The sequence below is a fragment of the Pristiophorus japonicus genome, chromosome 14 (assembly GCF_044704955.1).
Source record: "Pristiophorus japonicus isolate sPriJap1 chromosome 14, sPriJap1.hap1, whole genome shotgun sequence".
Lineage (NCBI taxonomy): Eukaryota > Metazoa > Chordata > Chondrichthyes > Pristiophoridae > Pristiophorus > Pristiophorus japonicus.
This window is the reverse complement of record NC_091990.1, coordinates 169,240,916-169,266,531: the sequence shown is the minus strand read 5'-3', so window position 1 is coordinate 169,266,531 and position 25,616 is coordinate 169,240,916. Positions and strand designations below refer to the sequence as shown.

At 44.7% G+C, this 25,616-nt stretch overlaps 1 protein-coding gene across 6 annotated transcripts in view; it reads right to left on the bottom strand.

Annotated features, from left to right (window-relative positions):
• The window catches only part of dagla (diacylglycerol lipase, alpha), a 519,984-nt gene that overhangs the window by 329,108 nt on the left and 165,260 nt on the right, over positions 1-25,616 (bottom strand). For 5 of the 6 annotated variants that reach the window (XM_070899843.1, XM_070899842.1, XM_070899844.1 and 2 more), the window contains exon 2: positions 6,090-6,227. The exons of the other annotated variant lie outside the window; for it this stretch is intronic. The gene's annotated coding sequence lies outside the window, so the exon portion shown is untranslated. The remainder of the gene's footprint in view (positions 1-6,089; positions 6,228-25,616) is intronic. 6 annotated transcript variants of the gene reach the window in all.

Below are 25,616 nucleotides of genomic sequence, written 5' to 3'. Positions count from 1 at the left end.
CCTATACTCATTGGCTTTCAGAAGAATGAGAGGTGATCTTATTTTAAATTTATAAGATAATGAGGGGGCTCGACAAGGTGGATGCAGAGAGGATATTTACACTCATAGGGGAAACTAAAACTAGGGGACACAATCTTAGAATAAGGGGCCGCCCATTTAAAACTGAGATGAGGAGGAGTTTCTTCGCTGAGGGTTGTAAATCTATGGAATTCTCTGCCCCAGAGAGCTGTGGAGGCTGGGTCATTGAATATATTTAAGGCGGAGATAGACTGAGCGACAAGGGAGCAAAGGGTTATGGGGTGCGGGCAGAGAAGTGGATCTGAATCCATGATCGGATCAGCCATGATCTTATTAAATGGCGGAGCAGGCTCGAGTGGCAAAATGGCCTTCTCCTGCTCCTATTTCTTATATTCTAATGTAGTACCTATCTCCAACAAGCGACAATCTAACCACCCCCCCTTGACATTCAAACAGCATTACCATCGCCAAATTCCGCATCAACAACATCCTGGGGGTCATCATTGACTAGAAACTTAACTGGACCAATCCCAAATACTGTGGTAACAAGAGCGGGTCAGAGGCTGGGTATTCTGCGACGAGTGCCTCACCTCCTGACTCCCCAAATACTTTCCGCCCCCTACAAAGTACAAGTCAGGAGTGTGATGGAATTCTCTCTACTTGCCTGGATGAGTGCAGCTCCAACAATACTCCTCGACACCATCCAGGATAAAGCAGCCTGCTTGATTGGCACCCCATCCGCCACCTTACACATTCACTCCCTCCATCACCGACGTACCATGGCTGCAGTGTGCACCATCTACAAGATGCACTGCAGCAACTCGCTAAGGCCTCTTCAGCAGCACCTCCCAAACCCGCGCCCTCTCCCACCTAAAAGGACAAGGGCAGAGGTGCATGGGAACACCACCACATTCCCCTTCAAGTCACACACCATCCTGACTTGAAAGTATATCGCCGTTCCTTCATTATCACCGGTTCAAAATCCTGGAACTCTCTCCCTAACGTCACTTAGGAAGCACGTTCACCACACGGATTGCAGCCAGTCAAGAAAGCAGCTCACCACCACCTTCTCAAGGGAAATTAGGGATAGCCAATAAATGCTGACCTCACCAGCAACACCCACATCCCATGACGAATAAAAAACAGAGCAACTATTTGTACTAACTGCTTTCTGCGCATGCGTCTCCCGACTCTACACCCGACCACTCCCTCCTCCCCCGCCGTCACCCCCAAGCAAAATTTGTACTAATGATTTTCAGCACATGTATCCTCCCGACGCCCAAAACTGGGGCCCCGAACACTTTCATTCCCAAGCTGCTGAGCCCCAAGCCTCCGACCGAGTCCAGAGCCATCCGCAGCACCGCAAACCGCCGGGCCTCCGACCGGGCCCCGGTGGGGAGGGGGGAAGGTGGAAGAAAGAGCGAGTCTTGCGGGGGGGGGGGGGAAAGAGAGAGAGCGCCGAGAAGGGGGGTGTGGGGAGAAGAGAGTGCCGAGAGGTGGGGCGGTGGGGGGAAGAGAGAGAGCGCCGAGAGGGGGGGGGGGGAAAGAGAGCCGAGAGAGGGGGGAGGGGGGGGAGCGGCGAGAGGAGGGGGAGAAGAGAGAGAGCGGCGAGAGGAGGGGGAGAAGAGAGAGAGTGCCGAGAGAGGGGAAGAGAGCGAGCCGAGCGGGAGAGAGAGCCGAGCGAGAGGGGTTGGGGGGGGGGGGGGGGGGAAGGGGGAAGAGGGAGCCGAACGAGAGGGGGAGCCGAGCGGGAGGGCGGGGGGGAGGAGAAGAGGGAGCGGAGAGAGAGGGGGAGGGGGAGCCTGGAGAGAGGACCTGTACATGTCCAACAATTTTTATTTTTATATCACCTTACAAATGACAACTATTTAGACATTAAAAAGTAAATATTTGATTATGACATAAGATATGATGTGAAAAGAACTAATTGAGGGTGCAGCAATTGGTATAAATCTTGGATCCAGAATATAGCATTAGTCATCCATCAGTTCTGCTGCACCAAGCCATTTGCAGTGTTTACAGCAGGCTGCGCATTACTGCAATATCTCAAAAACAAGGGAAATGGCAGGAAACATGACATTATACTACATTAGACTCCTAAATATGCCTGTCAGGATTAGCCAGCAATCACAAGATTAGCACAGCAAGAGGCTGCAGAAAATGAAATACAGAAAGGATATTCTAGTGCGCAGCCAGAGTTTATATGGAGCTATGCTGTCCAGCACCTCCAATCAAGTCTTTACATGAAAATCATGCAGCACCTGAAACAGATTTTCTTTCCATCTAGACAAACAAAAAGCTAAAATCTTCAAAGCCATTTTGTCAGGTGAAAATAGCAAATTGTACTTGGTTGTGTGCAGCTCTAAAAAAAATCTAACATTTACATAGCAGAGACAACAGGCAGTGTAACTGCTTTTGCACAGCACCCAGGAATTTAACCCCATCATTTCTCACTACATTTGCAGATTTTAGAACACACTCAAATTGTATTTAGTAAAATAGCTAAAGGATCATTTTCTCCCCTCCTCAAGGCACTATTCCTTTGAGATATTTTTCCATAAGCTTCAGCCACTCTACATTTGAGCTTTGACTGTTGGTACTCTATTCAACTGTGGAAGGCATCATAGTCCATCTCAATTCTGCCTTCACCCGATGTCTAAATATGTACACTTCCAACAGTCACTGGATAGCAATCGAGGGCTAGGAACCAGGCTGATTCTTTTATCCCCTGCAAGGCTCAGGGTTTTGCCACCCTCCTACAATCTCCAGGCTTTTAAAATCAATGTCAATTTCTAATATAGTGACATCTCTCCTATACTTTTTAACCTTTGTGGTGTCCTGCACTCTGGCCATGGCCATTACCATCTCTCTCTCTCCCCGCCCCCGCCCTCTGAATTCCTGACCTCTCTCTCGCCCCCCCATCCCCCGAGTTCTTGACCTTCTCTCTCTCCCTCCCCTCCGAGTTCCTGACCTCCTTCTTCTCCCTCACTGACCCCCCCCACCCAAGTTCTAACCTCCTCTCTTCGCCCCCGCCCCACCGAATTCCTGACCTCATTTCTTGCCCCACCCCGCCCCACCCTATGACTTCCTGACCTTTCTTCCCACCCCGCCCCCCACGACTTTTCCCTCCCGAAATTCTGACCTCTATCACCTCCCTCCCATCCCACCGAGTTCCTGACCTTTCTGCCCCCCCCTCCAAGTTCCTGACCTACTCCCTCTCCCCCCACCTCCCGAGTTCCCGACCTTCTCTCCCCAGAATTCCTGCCCTTCTCCCTTCCCACCCCACACCCGAGGGTCTGAAATTCTCCCCCTCCAATCACCTCTCTCCTTTTCACCCCTCCCCCTGTACCCTCCTCTTCCCCCACCCCTCTGATCTCCTGACCTTCTCCACAGGGAGGAAGCGTGATTGAGACCACAGGCCTACGGCTAGGCGCATTTGCGGTTGGAACCTGTGATGTGCATGCATAGCCACAATGTGGGGTGCACATGTGTGACTCCAGTAGGGGCTTGACAGTGTTTAGGCTCCGCCCCATAGAGGTGTGCATGCACAGAAGTGCTTGCAAATAATCAGTCCGCTCAGATTTGCTAGTATATGGTTCCATGGGTATCAGTATGTCACCCCAGTGGCCATTATTCATGTGCGAGACCTAAAGATGACTGCTGACATGCTAATGGGTCATATAGGCAGAAATACCAGCTTGCCATAATGCAATATGAAGACTCAGAGCTTGTCTATAAAATCTAACTGTCCAAATTTTCTGTTCTCCAATTCTCCTCACCTTGATAAATTAAAAAATGTGTTTTTAAAAGAAAAGCAGCTCGCACTGGTAAACAGCTCCAAGTTGCTTTAGTAACAAACGTAAACACCACCTGGTGTTTTAGTAAGAATAAAATATACCTGCCATAAATACAAGGCAGTATTTGAATATCAGGGGTGTAAACATTAAAAACTACTTGAACTTCTCTCAAACAGTTTATCAGACCAGTCCAATGTTTATTTTGCAATGTTCTGCCAATCATTAATTACCCTAAGTGTATATGCATTTGAAATGAAAATGAAAAGTGCTGGAAATGTACAGATCAGGTTGCATCTGAAACCCAGACACCTTGGTTTTTCAATTGAGATTCTTCATTGGAACAAGCCTTTTTCTTCTTCCTCCTTCATATGCTTATTGACCACCTGTGTATTTCCAGACTTTAGTGTTTAAATTTCAGAATTACCATTTTTTTTTTACACACACACACGTTAACTTGCCTCAGTGGTAGCATTCTTGCCTTTCGCTCAAAGTTGTGGATTCAAGCCTCAAGCCAGGACTTGAACACAATGTCGGCTGACTGAGGAGTTGCTCCTTTGTTGGGAGTGCCACCTTTCTGCTTGTTAAGTTGGATATAAAATAACTCACCACACATTTTTTGTTGAAGAAAAGCATGAGTTTCTCCCAGTGCCCTGGCCATCATTCACCTCTCACCCAACACTATCACAAACAAATTAACTGGACATCGACCGCATTGGCTGCCTGTGGGACCTTGCTGGGTGCAAATTGGCTGCCGCATTTATTTGGACTCGTTTACCAATGCTGGATGTAAAAAGCACGGTACTTGTGTACAAAACGAGACTTCAATAATTAATTGGCCTTGAAGCACTTTGCAGCATCCTACGGCCATGAGAATGGAGATGTAAATTTAGACATTTGACTTCATCTTCAAAAGTCTGTGGCGTCATAACAGAACAAATGCTTATGATATACATAGATGACACAAAACCCTCATTGGACAAGTCATGTGTTATTGTTCAGATACACATTTTCATTGTCAAGGGAATTTCTATAAGTATTCAGGCAGCAAATTGTACTACACGTGATCAGAGTAGAAATTTGCAGGATTTGTAATGGTTTGTTTTGCCATTACAAATCATTTCACTGGATATGACATCTAACAATGCTAATCCAACAAAGTGCTTTATAAACTACAACAGAAAATGCTGGAAATGTATGGCAAGTTAATCAGTTTAGAAGAGAAAAGCAGGTTATGGTTCCTGATGGGAACCTTTGGACCAACTGTGAATTTCCAGAATTTTCTATTCTTATTTCAGATCTCGAGCAATTTCATTTTTATTTCTACATAGTTGTATAATATATGCGAGTTATTAATTCTGCTTAGACCTCAAAAAGCATCCCTTTGCTGTTACCTCCTTGAACTGTGTATCAATTAATGTCACTTTAGCTGTACTTTTAGATGGTTTCATTTTATTCAAACTATAATATACAATTTAATTTCACGATTCATATAGCATCATAAGCAGGTTTTGTTCCTGGTGTCTACAATTAATTACATTATAAAAATATGGGTGACTAACAGCAAGTAGAAAAGCTATCATTGTTGGGGTTCAGATGACATCACAAGGCACAAGAGCGAAGCTCGAATTGTTGATGGATGCCACCTGAACCAAGAGACTCAACTCGAGACTGGAATGTACTTGCCACAATATTGGGATTGTTCACACAATGGTACCAGAATACTGCAGGAACATTTTATTATGTGATATTCTTAATTCATCTCATTAAATTCCTCCTGCTTTTAGCAACAATCCTGTAACTATGAGAATTTGACACGAGTGTTACGCAGTTGAAAATGCTTCCAGCAGATAAAATCCAACTTTAGAAAAACAAAATCCATAATTATATTGTTAGGTGCTTTTAACTATTCAAGTGGGATTAGTAGGAAAATTCTTCATATCCATTATGATGTTTTACTCAAATGTGAATGCCAATAATGCCCTTATTTTTTTATAAAAGGAATACACACATGCAAACCCTCAACAATTACAACAGTTTTATTTATTTATTATTTTTGTTCCTCTGGTTCAACCCCAAGTAACGATTGTTGATGAGCGAACAGTTTATTTAGCCAAGTAAAAACCAGATCTGCTCATTAAGAAAAGAGTAATGTTTAAACGTTTCGCAGCACTGCTTTCCTCCTGTACACACTTGTAAACATGCTGTCTCTAGGTCATAACATATTTCGAAACTCAGCTCAAAGCAATACCAAAAATAAGTAAAGGTACTACTTACGGAATTTAGATTTGATCATCAAAGCACAATTAGTTTCATTTTTTTCCCCCCAATCCAATGCCACACGGTGTCAATCAGGCACATTTTACAGAAGGTATACACCGGTGTCCTGGAAATGATATGTATCCAATGGTGAACCTAAACGAATAACAAAATTACAAGTATGATGATGATGATGGCAGGTCATTTCACTGCATTAACTTAATGATGGATTCTATTTCAACATGTTTTCTGTTCTTACCATGATTCAAGTTTCTAAAAATATTTGACATTTCTTGATATCTAGTACCTCAACAGTATGGAATTCTTCACTTCACTCAGTCTTCCCTTTCTTCCTACAATCTATAGGTTTCTAAATCTCAAGTTTGGTAGCACTCCATCAATATTTCTCAATTTACCATATCTTACTACTCTTTTCAATCTTGACAGTATGCTGCACTTAGCTGCATTGCTTCACCTACGTTGTTAAATAAAATTGAGAATCTGGTTGTTGTTGTGGAAACTACGTACAATGGAAGAAGTGTGAGTAGAGGGGCCATTAATAGGACTAATTATTAATGGCCCCTCTACTGCAATACTGCCCTTAATTTTTTTTAAAGGCATACACACATACAAACCCTCAACAATTACAGCGGTTTTATTTCTTATTTTGCACCTAACAGTACAATTATGAAGTGTCTCAGGTGGCATGTATGTCAGGCAATGTAAATTATTTTTGCAGTCATGCACTGGACTAAAAACTGCCACCAAAAATTCAGCTCCGACTGGCCAAGAACGAAACCATGGGAAAATCATATTTGCATTAAATACCATTATTTTGTGTGGATATCCTGGTTACAGCATTTTTGCCCAGATATCACATAATATTTTTCTCCAAATGTGGCAGTTAGTTTTCAATAAGTGGAAACTAATGCTTGAATGAGTTGGTTCTGTTAGTTTTTGACTGGCAAAGTTGTGTTGTGTGCATATGCCAGCTGGTCAATAATAGTGCCTGCTGATGAATTTTAAAAAGTGGTGTATTGCAGCTGGTCCCCAAAAGAGTTGCATTGCAGCTGGTTAAGAGCTGATTTCTTATTCCGATCAGCTCACTTGAGTGCACGCTATCATTAACTACAATCTATTTGCATGTTTTGCACCAGCTTAAGTGAGGGTTCACAACGAGTACACAAACTTTAGCTGTCAAGCGCTTCCAGCTGCCAACACAGTAATAATAGATATGGTTCTATTCTTCCGCCGAACGTGTTCTCTTCTCCTGCTGAGATAGATACTTGAGGAAAAAAAATCCAACAGACTTGGCCAAGGCAAACATGCACAACTACACACACTCACCTCAGAATCTGGAAATCAGTATGCTTTCATGAGCAACTAAAAACAAGTGTGTTTTCAAATTAAAATCAATTATTTGCAGTTATACCAAGAAGGCATATCATTTAATTTCCAATTTAACAGTGTCAATGTGTCGATTCATGTATATAAAATCATTGCAAAATTGTACACCATTCCTTCTGGTATGAAGAAAAATAATTATCTGCCTATCTAAATTAGAAGAAAATATCTTACCTAGAAAATACAACAAACGGTGTTACTTTTTGGTAATTCTTTGTGCCTTTCAGGCAATGTGATGTTACCACTTGGGACGGTAAAAAATACAGTTGCAGAATAAAGCTCTCTCTACTCTGGCATACCAATGTTTTGCCCCAAACCCAGAATAGCACCTCCTATTGCATCAGAGTGATCTTCCACTCCCCAGATTGTGCTCAGACTCGCTGTGAGACCAAACCCTTAAAAAAAACAAATCAAAACTGCCCAAACTCATTCTATAATGATCTCCAATGAAAAGGGAAACACTCTCTTCGCATCTACCTGGACTTGTCTCGAACTCGAGTCCAAACAATGAACAAGTAGTGCGCCAACCAAGTGCACCACCCTGTCCCCAAAAGCTTATTTCTGTAAATTTGGTATCATTATTGCACTATCTCCCTTTGGTCCCTGTTGTGAATTGCATGGGCAATTTGCACAACAACTGCTGACAATGCAAAACTAAATGTTTCAATACAATACAAATTCCTGCTGAGGATCTGCATTCACAAATCGTCCAGTGACCACTAAAAATTGAAATATCCTCAACTGCAGCTCTTCCAATGGCTAATGAATAAAGGTATAATAACCCAGTATACTTTTAAGCTTCACAGACCTAAAGGTCCGAGCCAAAAAGCACAGCACTGCTCCTGATGTACAAGGAGGCATCAGAATGCAGAATACTCAATGAACAATTAAACCTGCGCTGAGCCAGCTGGTCTCAGTCAGAGCAGCCTTAGGATGACCCTTGGATTGAGAAGGAACACAAATGTCAGTCAGGCTTTCAATTCCTGATGGTTATCCTTTAACATCAGGCGAGGTTAGGACTAGGCTCAGTTGTGTAAGCCTTCAAAAGTGTGCTGACACCGTCTAGAATCATACACAAGAGGGTTCCAGTGCGTGCAGAACTGTAACCTGCCAATGCAATCGTCATTTGTCTAGGGATTTGGGAGGGCAGAGACAAGAAAAACACGGTGGAAGCAAAAAAAAACCTTTCAATTTCAAAAAAAAAAAAATATTTTTAACAAAGTTATTGTATCTAAAATTAGATTGTAGATAATTGAAATTGCAGCACAGGACACAGTCATTTGGCCCGTCTTGTCTGTGCTAGTGCTAGCTCCACAACGAAGCTATCATCCAATCACATTTTGCTGCTTTTTCACCATACTCACTAATTTTCCTCAAGTGTTAATTCCCTCTTAAAGGTTGCAATTGACTCAGCTGCAACAGCCACTTGTGGCAATGACGTCCACAATTTAACAGCACTTTGCGCAAAATACTTCTTGTAACCTCTCCCTTTATGCTTTTAATTCTAAATTTATACCTCTAGTCATCGATTCATTGAACAGTAGAAATCTTCCACGATTTACCCTCTCAAATCTTATGGGATTTCCCCTCAGCCTTGTCTACTCTACTTTACTTTTAAAAAAAAACAAAGAGGTCGGCCAATCTCAGCCTGCGACAATGGCCCTGGGCAAAGGTCTGTCTGTGGCGGTGGCAGATTCTGAGCGACGCGGGATGTGCGAGCGAGCGAGGGGCGTTTGAAGCGGAGCCGCAGCTGTCACCCGCGGCCACAGAGAGGGAGGTGCCCGCACCTTGCGCTGGGCTGCCGGGGATGCACCGTCCGCCCAATTGACTGCGCACGTGCACCGCATCGCACCACACCTATCGCACAACCATCTTGTCTTTCGGAATTCATCAACTCACTTTCAAAATGGAGTTGCTGGTCATGTCAGAGGTTAAGTAACCAGACCATCAGCAGCTGGTCGGGGCCATAAAAGGAGCGGCGGCCATAGGCAGTGTGGCAGCGTACCACTTCAGGGAGCAGCACGAGCTGGTGCAGGAGGGCAACGGCAGCAAGGTCCAAGTCGGTGATTGGAGCGTGGGCAGATGCTGCAGGAGCAGCGAGATCGGGGTGCAGAAGCTGTGAGAGACTGTAGATGGACATGATTGGGGCCCAGGAGAGGCGTGAGTTCGGGGCCAGGGGCCCATGGGCAGCACGGGCCAGCCCACACTGCGATGTGTGCGCATTAGGTCCGTGCAGCAGAGCAGTCTCCACCAGTTGTCTTGGCTAATCCTTGCCACTGGACCAAGACCTAGCTCTGTCAAGCCCGTGTGGTGGCTGGTGTGCAACGGCCACCACACGTTAAAAAAAATCCACACAGGCATCTTCCACCCTTGAGGATGTAGTTTGGGTTCTTCTTTCGAAACACCTGTGAACTCATCCTTTTTTCGGCATGGAAGCAAGTCATCCTCGATTCGAAGGACTGCCTATGATGATGATGTCTGCTCTAGTGAATACAGTCCTACTTTTTCCAATTCTTTAGTCATAACTAAACCCGCTCATCCATGGTATCATCCTAGTGAATCTACATTGTACCTTTATGCATTGCTTCTAACTTTTAATTAATTAATAAAAGTCCCTGGTATTACAGGTAACATAATGACGGGGATACAGGTGAAACGTCCGAAGTCCGGAAACCTCGGGACCGAGGCCGTTCCAGATTTCAGGTATTTCTGACGTTCCAAATCTGGAAACCCCCTGGCAGAGGTTCAGCTATTTCCGGATTTCGGAACGTCTGAAGGGGGGTGGCCGGCCTGAGGCAGCAGTGAAGTCAGTGGCCCGAAGCAGGGGAGTCCAGCAGCGGAGCGGGGAGGGGGGGGGGGGGGTGGCAGGTCCAGATTTCGGAACATTTTCTAGATTCCGGACGACCCCGCCACGGATCGGCCTGGTGTCCGGATTCCGAAAACATTCCAAATTTTGGAACTCCGGATTTTGGACGCCCAACCTGCATAGGGATTTTTATTTATGTATGTATTTTTTTTAGTCATTCAATTGGATTTTTTTTTTTTAAATTGTTAGATTCGGGTGAAATGGACATTCACGACGAGTTGTGTTCAGAAGTCCTTCGTAGTTTCTGATTGATTTTCTAGCCATTTTCCTCACTTTTGATCCAGAGGATCTGCTTTGATTTACTGCTGTTTTACTTTGAGCCAATGAACAGTGTAATAGGAAAGGTATGATGGCAAAAATAGGACAGTACAAGAATTATTGCACAACAGAAAATGTGCCCATTTCTTGCCATAACACTTGTTGTACAAAGTCCACAATACATATTGTATTCATACATTAGCTAGAAATAACAACTGAACAGTTAGGCACTGTACCAAATGAAGGCAAGGAGAACAGATACCTAAACTTACAATTAAAAAAATTAAAAACTATGAAAATATGTAATCCTCAACGTCAGAAAAATTTACCAGTAAACAAAAATCAAACCAACTAAATTACCCATAGTTTCAAAATCCATTGAGCTGCCACTTTCTTCGAATAACTGAAATTTGTAATGTCCAAATCTGTAATAAAAACTACATATTTCACAGTATGATTAAGCTTACCTACAAAAATTGTCCCATGTGTCTTTATTAATATTTTTTACTTGAAGATATCAGCCTCTCAAGAATCTGGATCTGAAGTTGATACTTTAAACCAAGACTATCACCCTTAGATTTTAGGGAGACCCTGTAATCTGAGCATGTGCAGTATTTTCTATCACACATTAATAGGATTTTTTTATTCCAAAGGAATCGGTTGCATGGCGCACGAGAAGGGTATATGCCCTCAACATTTTTGAGTTTCTTTGGGCTCTTCCCAAATTATTTCAAAACTAGCTGCAGTATGAAGTTTTCAGGTAGCTTCACATAATCAAATTTTATATTTGTAGCTCAGACACAGCAGAGATCAAGCTTGGATAGCTGTGTGTGTGTGTGTGTGTGTGTAGGTGTAGGTGTAGATGAGTGAAGTTGCATTATACAGCGGCAGGTCGGGGCCATAAAAGGAGTGGCGAGCGGCGGCCATGGGCAGCATGGAGGCATACCACTACAAGGTACAGCGCGAGCTGGTGCAGGAGGGTAACGGCTGTGAAGAGTGACATCATCAAGATCCAGGTCGGTGATTGGAGTGTGGGCAGATACAGCAGGAGGGGGCGAGAGACTGTAAAGGGACATGATCGGGGCTCAGGGGAGGCACAAGTTCGGAGCTAGGGGCCCAGGGGCAGCACGGGCCAGCCCACACTGCGATATGTGTGCGCACTCGGTCCGTGCAGCAGAGCTGGTCTCCAGTTATCTTGGATAATCCTTGCCACTGGACCAAGTCCTAGCTCTGTCAAGCCCGTGTGGTGGCTGGTATGCAAAGGCCACCCCACGTTAAAAAAATTCACGCACAGGCATCTTCCATCCTTCAGGATGTAGTTCGGGTCCTTCATTGAAATACCTGTGAACTCGTCCTTTTTTTGGCGTGAAAGCAAGTCTTCCTCGTTTCAAGGGACCGCCTATGATGATGATGAGAGTGTGAGTGTGAGAGTGAGAGTGAGTGTGAGAGAAAGCTTTTCAGATAATCTCAAAAAAAAACCTTAAATATGGAATAAAAAGCTGGCATCAGTAAAATTAACCTTGAAGCTATTGGATATTGGTAAAACCCCAATGTGCTTCAGGGAAGGAAATCTGGCGTCCATACCCGGTCTGGCCCATACATGACGCCAATCCCACACCAACATGATTTACTCTTAACTGCACTCTGAAATGGTCGAGCAAGCAACTCAGTTGCATCTAAACTGCTATAGAAAAGGAGAATAAAACCAAAGCACTCGGCTGCGTCCTAGGCACCAAATTTTGACACAACAAAGGCACACTCAGCCAGGTCAATCCTGCGAAGCCCCTCTTCACTAACATCTGGGGATTAACGTCCAAGTTGCGGGGGGAAGTTGTCCCACGGACTAGCCAAGCAACTGCCAGACAGTCATACTCATGGAATTATGCCCATCAGCCAACATCACACCAGAGGTATAGTTAGGTGGGAGTGGCCCTGGGAGTCCTCAACACTGACTCCATTAAGTCTCATGGCTTCAGGTCAAATATGGACAAGGAAAACTCCTCATCAACACCTACCGCCCTCCCATAGCCGATAAATCAGTACTCCTGCGTGTTTAACACCACTTGGAGGAAGTACAGAGGGTAGCAACAGCATAGGATATACTCTGGGTGGGACACCAAGAATGACTCAGTAGTACCTTCACCGACCGAGCTTACTGAGCCCTGGAGGACATAGCTGCCAGACTGGGATCCGGCAGGTGGTGAGAACCAGCGCGAAGGAATAATCTATTTGACCTCAGCCTCGCCAATCTACCTGTCGCAGATGCATCTGTCCATCATTGGTAGGAGTCACCACCAATGTCCCTTAATTTGCGATCTGTAGGTCCCACGCATCAGGCTCAACGGTGTTATAATGGAAAAAACGTGTTACGTGGTAATTTAAATGGGCCGCGCAGCGACTTAAAGGGGCTGCACACCCCAAAGAAATGACCGGGAATATTGGTCACCACCGTACAGTCCTTATGAAAGACCAAGTCCTGCCTTCACATTGAGGACACCCTCCATCTTGTTGTGTGGTATTACCACTGCACTAAATGAGGTAGATTAGGAACAGATCTAGCAGCTCAAAACTGGGCATCAATGAGGCTCTGTGGGCCACCAACAGCAGCAGAATTGTATTCCACCACAATCTGTAACCTTACGACACTGTATATGGCTTACTCCTCCATCACCATCAAGCCAGATGACCAACTCTGGTTCGGTGAGGAGTATAGAAGGGCATGCTGGGAGCAGCACCAGGCATAACTGAAAATGAGTTGCCAACCTGGTAAAGCTACAACACACGCAGGCTAAACAACAGAAATAGCATGCAATAGACAAAGCTGTGCGATTCCACAACCAATAGATCAGATGAAAGCTCTGCAGTCATGCCACATTCTGTGGTGGTGGACAATTAAGTAACTAATGGGAGGAGGAGGCTCCATGACATTCCCATCCTCAATGATAGCAGAGCCCAGCACACGAATGCAACAGTCAAGACTGACGCGTTTGCAACCATTTTCAGACAGAGAAGCTGAGTGGACAATCCTCTTTAGATTCCTTCAGTGGTCCCCACCACCACAGAAGCCAATCTTCTGCCAATTCCATTCATTCCATGAGATATCAAGGAACAGTCGAGTGCACTAGACACAGCAACTTCCTGGCTGCAGTACTGAAGACCTGTGCTCATGAATTAGCCGCTCCTCCAGAAAAGCTGTTCCAGCACAGCTACAGCATTGGGATCTACCCAATAATGTGGAAAATTGCCCAGGTGCATCCTGCCCACAAAGGGCAGGACAAATCCATCCGGCCAATTACTTCCCTATTAAGCTACTCTCAATCACCAGCAAAGTGATGGAAGGAGTAGTTATCAATACTATCAAACGGCACTTGCCTTACTGATGCTCAGTTTGAGTTCTGTAAGAACCACTCAGCTCCAGACCTCATTGCATCCTTGGTCCAAACAGGAGCATAACATCTGAATTCTAGAGGTAAGGTGGAGTGGGGTGACGCGAGAATGATTGCCCTTGACATTAAGGCAACATTTGACGAGTGTGGCAACAAGCGGCCTTTGTAAAATTGAAGTCAATATGAATCAGGGGTAAAACTCTTCACTGGCTGGAGTCAAAGCTGGCACAAAGGAAGATGGCAGTGGTTGTTGAAGGCCAATCATCCCAGCCCCAGGGCATCACTGCAGCATCCTAGGCCCAACTATCTTTAACTGCTTCATCAATAGCAGAAGTGGGGTTGTTCACTCATGATTGCAGTGTTCAACTCCATTTCTAATTCCTCAGATAATGAAGCAGTCCATGCTTGCATGCAGCAAGACTTTGACAAGTGGCAAATAACATTTGAGTCACACATTCGAGTCATAGGCATTGATCATTTCCAAGAAAAGACAGAGAGAGAGTCTAACCAAATGCCCTTAGACATTCAGTGGCATTACCATTGCCGAATCTCCACTATCAGCATCCAGGGGCACTGTTCCCTCAAAGGTGCATGGCCGCGCAATGACCCGTAAGCTCCTGAGCCCGTAAATTCCAAGGCCGCGCACTTGAGCTGGACAGCTGGAGCGGGGAGGGGAAAGAGACAGAGTAATTTGCGAATCTTGCAAGCTCAGAGCCGATCCCAATTGGAAATTAACGCGAGTTGGTGCATTGGTCACATGTTAAGGGAGTGAATGACATGTTGGTTGTACCGCCCGGAGAAGTGCCACATGCTGCAGGCAGAAGCTGAAGAGGAGCTGAGCTCAGCCAGTTCCCATGGTGATGAGGGCAGCATGTCCCCCCCTTTCTCCTTTGGTGCCACGATTCCGGGGACTGTATTACAGAAACTTCGCGCTCACCTCCGGGCAAATTGGAGCGCACCAGATCAGTGCAGCCAGCCACCACAATGGGGCTGAACCAAGCCTTCAAATCGGTGGGAGAGATTTGTAGATAACAGGTGTACCCCATCTTATTAAACTTAGACAGGTGAATGAGTAGCCGAGTTTTACCCGCAACAGATGGGTAAGAAGGTACTTTGTTGCTGTCAGATGGCAGTGACAAGTTTTAGGAGAGGAAATGAGAAACGGGTTTGTGCGAATTTTGAGCTGTATGATAATCCACTTTTTAAAATAAAATGATTGTAAAGTCAGGCTTTCAATCATTTGGTGAAACAAGGAAGCATTTTAGCTGAGGGAAACAGAGTGATTAACACAAGTTTAACTTTTATTAGCTACTTTTTACGAAATCCAATATTGCACCAGGATGGGATTTAGGGTTTTAGTCTTCTTGCTGATGAAAGTTAATAAAAACCTTAATAACACAAAAAGTGAAGAAAATTTGAGCTTACTTTTGAAAATCAGAATTAGAAATGTTGAGGCACCTCACTTTCTACAGGCCTACCCAATTAGTACATCTGTCTGCTGAAGAATTCAAACTGCCTGGGGGCAACAAAGGTTGCCTCTTGAATTAGATGATAGAGTGAATATAGTTAGTTGAAGGCACACCCGTCAATGGTGGAGCGATTAAAATCAGGAATGCGCAAGAGGCCCAAATTGGAGAGCGTAGAAATCTCGGAGGGTTGTAGGCACTATTCCCTGTAAGGTGCATGGCCACGCAGCTATCTGTAAGGTCCCGCGCACTTAAATTTAAGACCGCACAGTGAGCTGGAGCTGGAGCGGGGGGGGGGGGGGGGGTCCCAATAATCAATGGCCCGGGAATCCTCACAGAGTCATTTGAGACCTCAGAGCCGATCCAAATTGGAACGGCATTTACTAAGGTACGGAGCCCTGGAACCTGGCGAGTGCTATCACAGGATTCTGCCAGTACTTTTGTTCTGCAGAGACATGTGTAATTCGTTCCCAGGGACTGAGTGGCAGCCGCACTTTGGAACAACACAGGTGGAGATGCAGCACATTTAGAATGGCTGCTGGAAGGAGGATAAAGCAAACAATATTAGGCCCCCGGTGAAACAAAAAAATGGGGGGAAAAAATTTAACATCTGGAAAATTGTTTAAAGCCTGAAAAAAATATGGGAAAATTATGTTAAATGTCCCACGGTAAGTTACAGTTAATTTTCTCAGGTCCAGTCCCCTTTTTGAAAGAGTTTATCAGGGTTATTTAAAACATGTGAGAGGGGGAAAAGTTCGTGACCCCGTTTGTACCTCAGTCTGTGAGAGACGGAAGGAGCGGCAACAGAAAAAGAGGAAACAACTTCTCCAAACTGATCCCAATTCATTGCCAAGGCTGGGGATAGATAGGCTCACTGCTTTCTTAGAATTGGGGAGTTTGTTTATTTACTTTCTTATTTGATCTCCATTTGGAATTAGGGTTTTTTTTGTTGGATGTTTGACGACAGCGTTGAAGAGCTGATAAAGTGCAACAACCCCACTGACACCTGGGAGTGCCTGGCCAAAGTGGAGGAAGGGCATCTGGGAGGGCACTGAGTACCTCGAGTCTCGTCGCCGAGAGCATACAGAAACCAAGCGCAGGCAGCAGAAAGAGCGTGCGGCAAACCTGTTCCACCCTCCCTTTCCTTCAACGACTATCTGTCCCACCTGTGACAGGGACTGTGGTTCTCGTATTGGACTATTCAGCCACCTAAGGACTCATTTTAAAAGTGGAAGCAAGTCTTCCTCGATTCCAAGGGATTGCCTATGATGACGATGATGATTCCCCCTTTTTATGTTTACCAGCTGGTGGTTGTCTCTGTGATTGGAGTGCCAGACGGAGCTCTCCCATGTTTTTTGTATCACCAGCAGTTGCACTTGGGACCCAGGAAAATGGCAACCTGGACACCATTGGAGATGTAAAGTTACCTTCCTTTGCAACATGGTGGCATTAGGAATATCGCATGTCAACAGCATATTATCGATATAAAAAATCTTTATTCATTCAGTCAGACATTGGACTGCCTATAATGATGATGAAGAGGGAAAGAGAAACTTGGATCAACAAGTTCAGTCAAAGCTGCAATGAGACTTGAAAGAATGTAAAGATTTTTAATGAACTTTTCATAAAAGTAAATGTTAAAAGCACTTTCTCCACCCCTCATCCACCCGCACCCCCCACCTCACCCAACAAGTTTCGAATGATTTTGGAAGAAACAGAAGCAAAAATCAATTTTCCCCTCATCTAAACAAGTTTCAATCAGGTCTTGTAGTCCAAATACGTTGAAAGAGGCTCTGAAATGCTTTAAACATTTTAAAATTGAAATTTGTCAATATTTGCTTTTGAGCAATCAAATAACACGAGTAGCTTTACACAAACAGTACTATGCTGTTGCTGAGAAGGGGGAGTGTTTGTAGGAGTTATATACCTGCATTAGTTTATATTGACTTTTCAAACATATGTTATGATGTTTAGGAAGAGAACAAAAATAAAGAGAGGAAAAATTATAAACCATTTTATTTTGTCTGTTCTATGGGGCTCAATTTTCCACATGGGCGATTTTTGGCGCAGTTGAAGCCGATTTTTTTTTAGTGGCCCAACTGCACCAAAAAAAAAGTTCAGAGTTTTGCCTGAATGAACTTTGAATTTGGAGCGGCACACACTGGCCTTAAGCTCTGTGGATGGAGCTTAAGGCTGCGCCAAAATCTGATGATGCTAGGTAACGAGGGACGCTCTGAAGGGCTGAATCTGGAAACTGAAGCTGATGAAACATAGAAAATAGGTGCAGGAGTAGGCCATTCGGCCCTTCGAGCCTGCACCACCACTCAATATGATCATGGCTGATCATTCACCTCAGTACCCCTTTCCTGCTTTCTCTGCATACCCCTTGATCTCTTTAGCCATACGGGTCACATCAAACTCCTTTCTGAATATATCTAATGACTGGCTTCAACAACTTTCTGTGTTAGAGAATTCCACAGGTTCACAATTCTTTGAGTGAAGAAGTTTCTCCTCATCTCGGTCCTAAATGGCTTACCCCTTATCCTTAGACTGTGACCCCTGGATCTAGACTTCCCCAACATCGGGAACATTCTTCCTGCATCTAACCTGTCCAACCCCATCAGAATTTTATACGTTTTTATGAGATCCCCTCTCATTCTCCTAAATTCCAGTGAATATAAGCCTAATCGATCCAGTCTTTCTTCATATGTCAGTCCTGCCATTCCAGGAATCAGTCTGGTGAACCTTCGCTGCACTCCCTCAATAGCAAGAATGTCCTTCCTCAGATTAGGAGACCAAAACTGAACACAATATTCAAGATGAGGCCTCACTAAAGGCTCTGTACAACTGCAGTAAGACCTCCCTGCTCCGAGACTCAAAGGGCTGCTGCTGGGCTGAAAACTGAAGCCGCTGCCATCCCGGGCGGAAAGGATCCTGTACCAATCCCAGGTCTCTGTATTATCTGACTTATCATGAGCAACCCACAGGATTTGTAACATATAAACTTCTCTCTTCCCCATCTCCCCTCCTTATTTTCTCTCCTCCTCTCCTGGAGGCTCTGGCTCACTTAGTATGAATGCACGGACACCATCCATTCTCCAGTGCCTTGACCAGGTGAGATTAATCTCAGCCAAAGAGGTAATGCGGGCCGGTGCAGACTCCTTTCGGCCCAAGATAGTTGCAGGAGGGCCATTTAGCCCAGGATGGCAGTGAGCCGGCCCACACCTATCCAGGGCCGAAAGGACTCCGCACCAGCCCGCGGCATGCCGTCTTCAGCTCTGCTGAAACAATGGCGTCTTCTCTGCGCCGATTTCCTTAAGTGTAGGGAAGGTTTTTCACAATGGTACAGTGCACCACTTTAGAAAAAAATCATACTTGGCCAAATTCACTTAAATGGCCAGAAGTGGCACATACTGCAGATTCCGCCCCCAGTGACTTCAAAACAATCGGAAACTAACAAAATCGGACATACCTACTTTAGAACGGCACAGAAACTTTGGCTGAACTTGCGGATTATTGTCTGCTCCAAAAAAAAACAGCGCAGAATGGTGGCCAAAATTCAGCCCACACTTCTAAGAAGTCCCAGGAATAATGTAAATATAAAATGTTTAGTGGAGTGTTAATAGAAAAAGAGACTTATAATGATGTATAAAAATTGCAGGAAGCAATTTTGGAAAAAAACACTATTTGTTTATTGAGAAAAACACGGAAAATACTTCAATGAAACCAATAATGCACAATTTTGATTAGGTATAAATGTTTGAAATAGATTAAAAATTGAGTACACAATGAAGTTTGTTTCCCGCTATTTAATTGTGAACTACCTAAAATAATTTGACACTTCTCGTGATCAGAGCAGGGATTAATATTGTGCAGAATGTTTGAGAGAAAAACATTAGAAACGAAATTCATAAGCTATCTTTATGCCAACTTATTAATGACCCCTTAACCATTAAGTGGCTGCATCTCTTGAAATTTTACCTAAAGCACGCAAGGGTAGCTTTTGCCCATCAGTGGGGGCATCTAGTGTTGAGTTACAAAATACAAAATGCATGTACTATACATATCAATCAGAATTAAGAACATAAGAAATAGGAGCAGGAGTAGGTCATTTGGCCCCTCGAGCCTGCTCTGCCATTTAATACGATCATGGCTGATCTGATCATGGACTCAGCTCCACTTCCCTGCCCGCTCCCCATAACCCTTTATTCCATTATCGCTCAAAGATCTGTCTATCTCCGTCTTAAATATATTCAATGACCCAGCCTCCACAGCTCTCTGGGGCAGAGAATTCCACAAATTTACAACCGTCTGAGAAGAAATTCCTCCTCATCTCAGTTTTAAATGGGCGGCCCCTTATTCTCAGACTATGCCCCCTAGTTTTAGTTTCCCCTATGAGTGGAAATATCCTCTCTGCATCCATCCTGTCAAGCCCCCTCATTATTTTATATGTTTCAATAAGATCACCTCTCATTCTGAACTACAATGAGTGTAGGCCCAACCTACTCAACCTACCTTCATAAGTCAACCTCATCATCTCCGGAATCAACCTAGTGAATCTTCTCTGAACAATGCAAGTATATTCATCGTTAAATACGGAGACCAAAACTGTAAGCAGTACTCTAGGTGTGGCCTCACCAATACCCTGTACAGATGTAGCAGGACTGCTCTGCTTTTATACTCTATCCCCCTTTGCAATAAAGGCCAACATTCCATTTGCCTTCCTGATCATTTACTGTACCTGCATACTATCCTTTTGTGTTTCATGCACAAGGACCCCCAGGTCCCTCTGTACTGCAGCACTTTGCAATTTTTCTCCATTTAAATTATAATTTGTTTTTCTATTTTTTCTACCAAAGTGGATAACCTAATATTTTCCCACGTTATACTCCATCTGCCAATTTTTTGCCCACTTAGCCTATCTATGTCCCTTTGCAGATTTCTTGTGTCCTCGTCACAATTTTCTCTCCCACCCACCTTTATATCAGCAAACTTGGCTATATTACACTCGGTCCCTTCATCCAAGTCATTAATATAGATTGGAAATAGTTGAGGTCCCAGCACTGATCCTGGTGGCACCCCACTAGCTACTGTTTGCCGGAAAATGACCCATTTATCCCGACTCTCTGTTTTCTGTTACTTATCCAATCCTCTATGCATGCTAATATATTGCCCCCAACTCAGTGAACTTTTATTTGCGCAGTAACCTTTTATGTGGCACCTTATCGAATGCCTTCTGGAAATCCAAACACACTGCATCCACTGGTTCCCCCTTATCCACCCTGCTCGTTACATCCTCAAAGAACTCCAGCAAATTTGTCAAACATGATTTCCCTTTTATAAAACCATGTTGACGCTGCTTGACTGTATTATGCTTTTCTAAATATCCCGCTAGCGCTTCCTTAATAATGGACACCAGCATTTTCCCAACAACAGATGTTAGGCTAACTGGTCTATGGTTTCCTGCTTTCTGTCTGCCTCCTTTTTAAAAAGGAGCATTACATTTGCAGTTTTCCAATCCGCTGGGACCTCACCAGAATCCAGGCAATTTTGGTAATTACAACCAATGCATCCACTATCTCTGCAGCCACTTCTTTTAAGACCCTAGGTTGCAGGCCGTCAGGTCCAGGGGAGTCCGACTTCTTTCGTGATAGTGATTGTATTAAGTTCCTCCCTCCCTATTGCCCCCTGATTATCCACTATTAAGATATTTTGAGTGTCTTCTACCATGAAGACCGACACAAAATATTTGCTCAAAGTCTCTGCCATTTCCCTGTTCCTCATTACAGGGTACGATAACTCAGTGGCTATGTTACTGGACTAGTAATCCAGCTGGGGAATTTAAATTCAATTTAAATTAAATCAATCAAATCAATTAATCTGGAATAAAAAATTGTGACCTGAAACTACTGGATTGTCGTAAAAACCCATCTGATTCATGAATATCCTGTAGGGAAGGAAATCTGCCGTCCTCACCTGGTCTGGTCTATATGTGACTCCAGTCCCACATCAATGTGGTCGATTCTTAACTGCCCTCTGAAATGGCCTAGCAAGCCACTCAGTTGTACAAAACCAAAAACAATCATAAAAGCGGAAGGACCACCTGGTCATCGACCTGGGCACTGAATTCAGACGCAACAAAGGCATACCCAGCCCAGTTGACTTCCTCACCAACACCTGAGGACTTGTGCCAAAATGGGGAGAGCTGTCAAGCAACAGCCTGAGAGTCATAATCATTCCTTTCAGCTAATGTCCGAGACTCCTCCATCACAAGCCCTGGGTATGTCCTGTCCCACCGGCAGGACAGACCCACCAGAGGTGGCAGCACAGTGGTATAGTCGGGAGGGAGTGGCCCTGAGAGTCCTCAACATTGACTCTGGACCCCATGAAGTCTCACAGCTTCAGGTCAAGCATGGCCAAAGAAACCTCCTGCTGATTACCATCTATCGCCTACCCTAAGCTGATGAATCAATATTCCTCCATGTTGATCATCACTTGGAAGAAAAGGGTCGCAAGGACACAGAATGTAGTCTGGGTGAGAGACTTCAATGTAGCACCAATACTGACCGAGCTGGCCGAGTTCTGAAGGACAATGCCGTAAGACTGGGGCTGATGCAGATAATGAGAGAACCAATACAAGAGAAAACCCATTTGACCTCTTCCTCAACAATCTACCTGTTGTAGATGCATCGACCCATGACAGTATTGGTTGGAGTGACCACCGCACAGTCATTGTGCAAACAAAGTCTTCACACTGGGCACACCCTCCATCGTGTTGTGTGGCACTACCATCGTAGATATATTCAAAAGGGAGTTAGATGTGGCCCTTACGGCGAAAGGGATCAAGGGGTATGGAGAGAAAGCAGGAATGGGGTACTGAAGTTGCATGATCCAGCCATGATCATATTGAATAGTGGTGCAGGCTCGAAGGGCCAAATGGCTTACTCCTGCACCTATTTTCTATGTTTCTATGTTTCTACGACTTTAAAACTAGGCATCCATGAGGTGCTGTAAGCCAACAGCAGCAGAACTGTATTCCACCACAATCTGTAATCTCATGGCAGTCGGAGGAGTTCAGACAGTCCAGGGAGCGTCGAGCGGCCGAGACGGCCCAGCGCGTCGGTGAGGCGGCAGTCGGAGGAGTTCGGCCAGTCCCGGGAGTGTCGAGCGGCCTATAAAGGCCCAGTGCATCGGTGAGGCGGCAGTCGGAGGAGTTCGGTTAGTACGGGGCGCATCGAGCGGCCTGTAAAGGCCCAGCGCGTCGCTGGGGCAGCAGTCGGAGGAGTTCGGGCAGTCCGGGGAGCATCGAGCGGCCTATAAAGGCCAGCCGGTGCAGCTGCAGCAGTGAGAGTAGGCAAAAAAGTAGAAAGAAATCGAAAGGTGACGTCACAGCCAAGGGGGTAAATGATTGGTAAGTAGCTTTTCTTTTCTTTTTTCTTTTCTTTATCAGTAAGTAACCTTTAGCATTGTTGTTGCCAATTTAAGTTTATCTAAGGGTTAAGTCATGGCAGGACAGCTCGGACACGTGTTATGCTCCTCCTGTACCATGTGGGAAGTCAGGGATGCTTCCGGTGTCCCTGACGACGACGTGTGCAGGAAGTGTATCTGCCTCCAGCTCCTGACCGACCGCATTGCGGAACTGGAACTGCGGGTGGATTCACTGGAGCATGCACGATGCTGAGAATGATGTAAATTAGGGATGGTTTTCTAGACCAATATGTCGAGGAACCAACAAGAGAGCTGGCCATCCTAGACTGGGTGATGTGTAATGAGAAGGGACTAATAGCAATCTTGTTGTGCGAGGCCCCTTGGGGAAGAGTGACCATAATATGGTAGAATTCTTTATTAAGCTGGAGAGTGACACAGTTAATTCGGAAACTAGGGTCCTGAACTTAAGTAAAGGTAACTTCGATGGTATGAGGCGTGAATTGGCTAGATTAGACTGGCAAAGGATACTTAAAGGGTTGATGGTGGATAAGCAATAGCAAACATTTAAAGATCACATGGATGAACTTCAGCAATTGTACATCCTTGTCTGGAGTAAAAATAAAACGGGGAAGGTGGCTCAACCATGGCTAACAAGGGAAATTAAGGATAGAGTTAAAGCCAAGGAAGAGGCATATAATTTGGCCAGAAAAAGCAACAAACCTGAGGACTGGGAGAAATTTAGAATTCAACAGAGGAAGACTAAGGGTTTAAATTAAGAGGGGGAAAGTAGAGTACGAGAGGAAGCTTGCAGGGAACATAAAAACTGACTGCAAAAGCTTCTATAAATATGTGAAGGGAAAAAGATTAGTGAAGACAAACGTAGATCCCTTGCAGTCGGATTCAGGTGAATTTATAATGGAGAACAAAGAAATGGCAGACCAATTGAACAAATACTTTGGTTCTGTCGTCACGAAGGAAGACACAAATAACCTTCCGATTGTAGACAGTAGGTCTAGTGAGAAGGAGGAACTGAAGGATATCCTTATTAGGTGGGAAATTGTGTTAGGGAAATTGATGGGATTGAAGGCCGATAAATCCCCGGGGCCTGATAGTCTGCATCCCAGAGTACTTAAGGAAATGGCCATAGAATTAGTGGATGCATTGGTGATTATTTTCCAACTGTCTATCGACTCTGGATCAGTTCCTATGGACTGGAGGGTAGCTAATTTAACACCACTTTTTAAAAAAGGAGGGAGAGAGAAAACAGGTAATTATAGACCGGTTAACCTGACATCAGTAGTGGGGAAAATGTTGGAATCAATTATTAAAGATGAAACAGCAGCGCATTTGGAAAGCGGTGACAGGATCGGATCAAGTCCGCATGGATTTATGAAAGGGAAATCATGCTTGACGAATCTTCTGGAATTTTGTGAGGATGTAACTAGTAGAGTGGACAAGGGAGAACCAGTGAATGTGGTGTAGTTGGACTTTCAAAAGGCTTTTGACAAGGTCCCGCACAAGAGATTGGTGTGCAAAATCAAAGCGCATGGTAATGGGTGGGTAATGTACTGACGTGGATAGAGAACTGGTTGGCAGACAGGAAGCAGAGAGTCGGGATAAACAGGTCCTTTTCAGAATGGCAGGCAGTTACTAATGGAGTGCCGCAGGGCTCAGTGCTGGGACCCCAGCTCTTTACAATATACATTAATGATTTAGATGAAGGAATTGAGTGTAATATCTCCAAGTTTGTGAATGACACTAAACTGGGTGTCGGTGTGAGCTGTGAGGAGGACGCTAAGAGGCTGCAGGGTGACTTGGCCAGGTTAGGTGAGTGGGCAAATGCATGGCAGATGCAGTATAATGTGGATAAATGTGAGGTTATCCATTTTGGGGGCAAAAACACGAACGCAGAATATTATCTGGATGGCGACAGATTAGGAAAAGGAGAGTTGCAATGAGACCTGGGGGTCATGGTTCATCGGTCACTGAAAGTGGGCATGCAGGTACAGCAGGCAGTGAAGAAGGCAAATGGTATGTTGGCCTTCATAGCTAGGAGATATGAGTATAGGAGCAGGGAGATCTTACTGCAGTTGTACAGGGCCTTAGTGAGGCCTCATCTGGAATATTGTGTACAGTTTTGGTCTCCTAATCTGAGGAAGGACGTTCTTGCTGTTGAGAGAGTACAGCGAAGGTTCACCAGGCTGATTTGAGGGATGGCAGGACTGTCATATGAGGAGAGACTGGATCAACTGGGCCTTTATTCACTGGAGTTTAGAAGGAGGAGAGGGGATCTCATAGAAACGTATAAGATTCTGATGGGACTGGACAGGTTAGATGCGGGAAGAATGTTCCCGATGTTGGGGAAGTCCAGAACCAGGGGACATAGTCTTAGGATAAGGGATAGGCCATTTAGGACTGAGATGAGGAGAAACTTCTTCACTGAGAGTTGTTAACCTATGGAATTCCCTGCCACAGAGAGTTGTTGATGCCAAGTTCATTGGATATATTCAAGAGGGAGTTAGATATGGCCCTTACGGCTAAGGGGATCAAGGGGTATGGAGATAAAGCAGGAAAGGAGTACTGAGGGAATGATCAGCCATGATCTTATTGAATGGCGGTGCAGGCTCTAAGGGCCGAATGACCTACTCCTACACCTATTTTCTATGTTCCTATGATATTCCTCACTTTACCATTACCACCAAGCCAGGATACTAACCCTGCTTCAATGAGGAGTGAT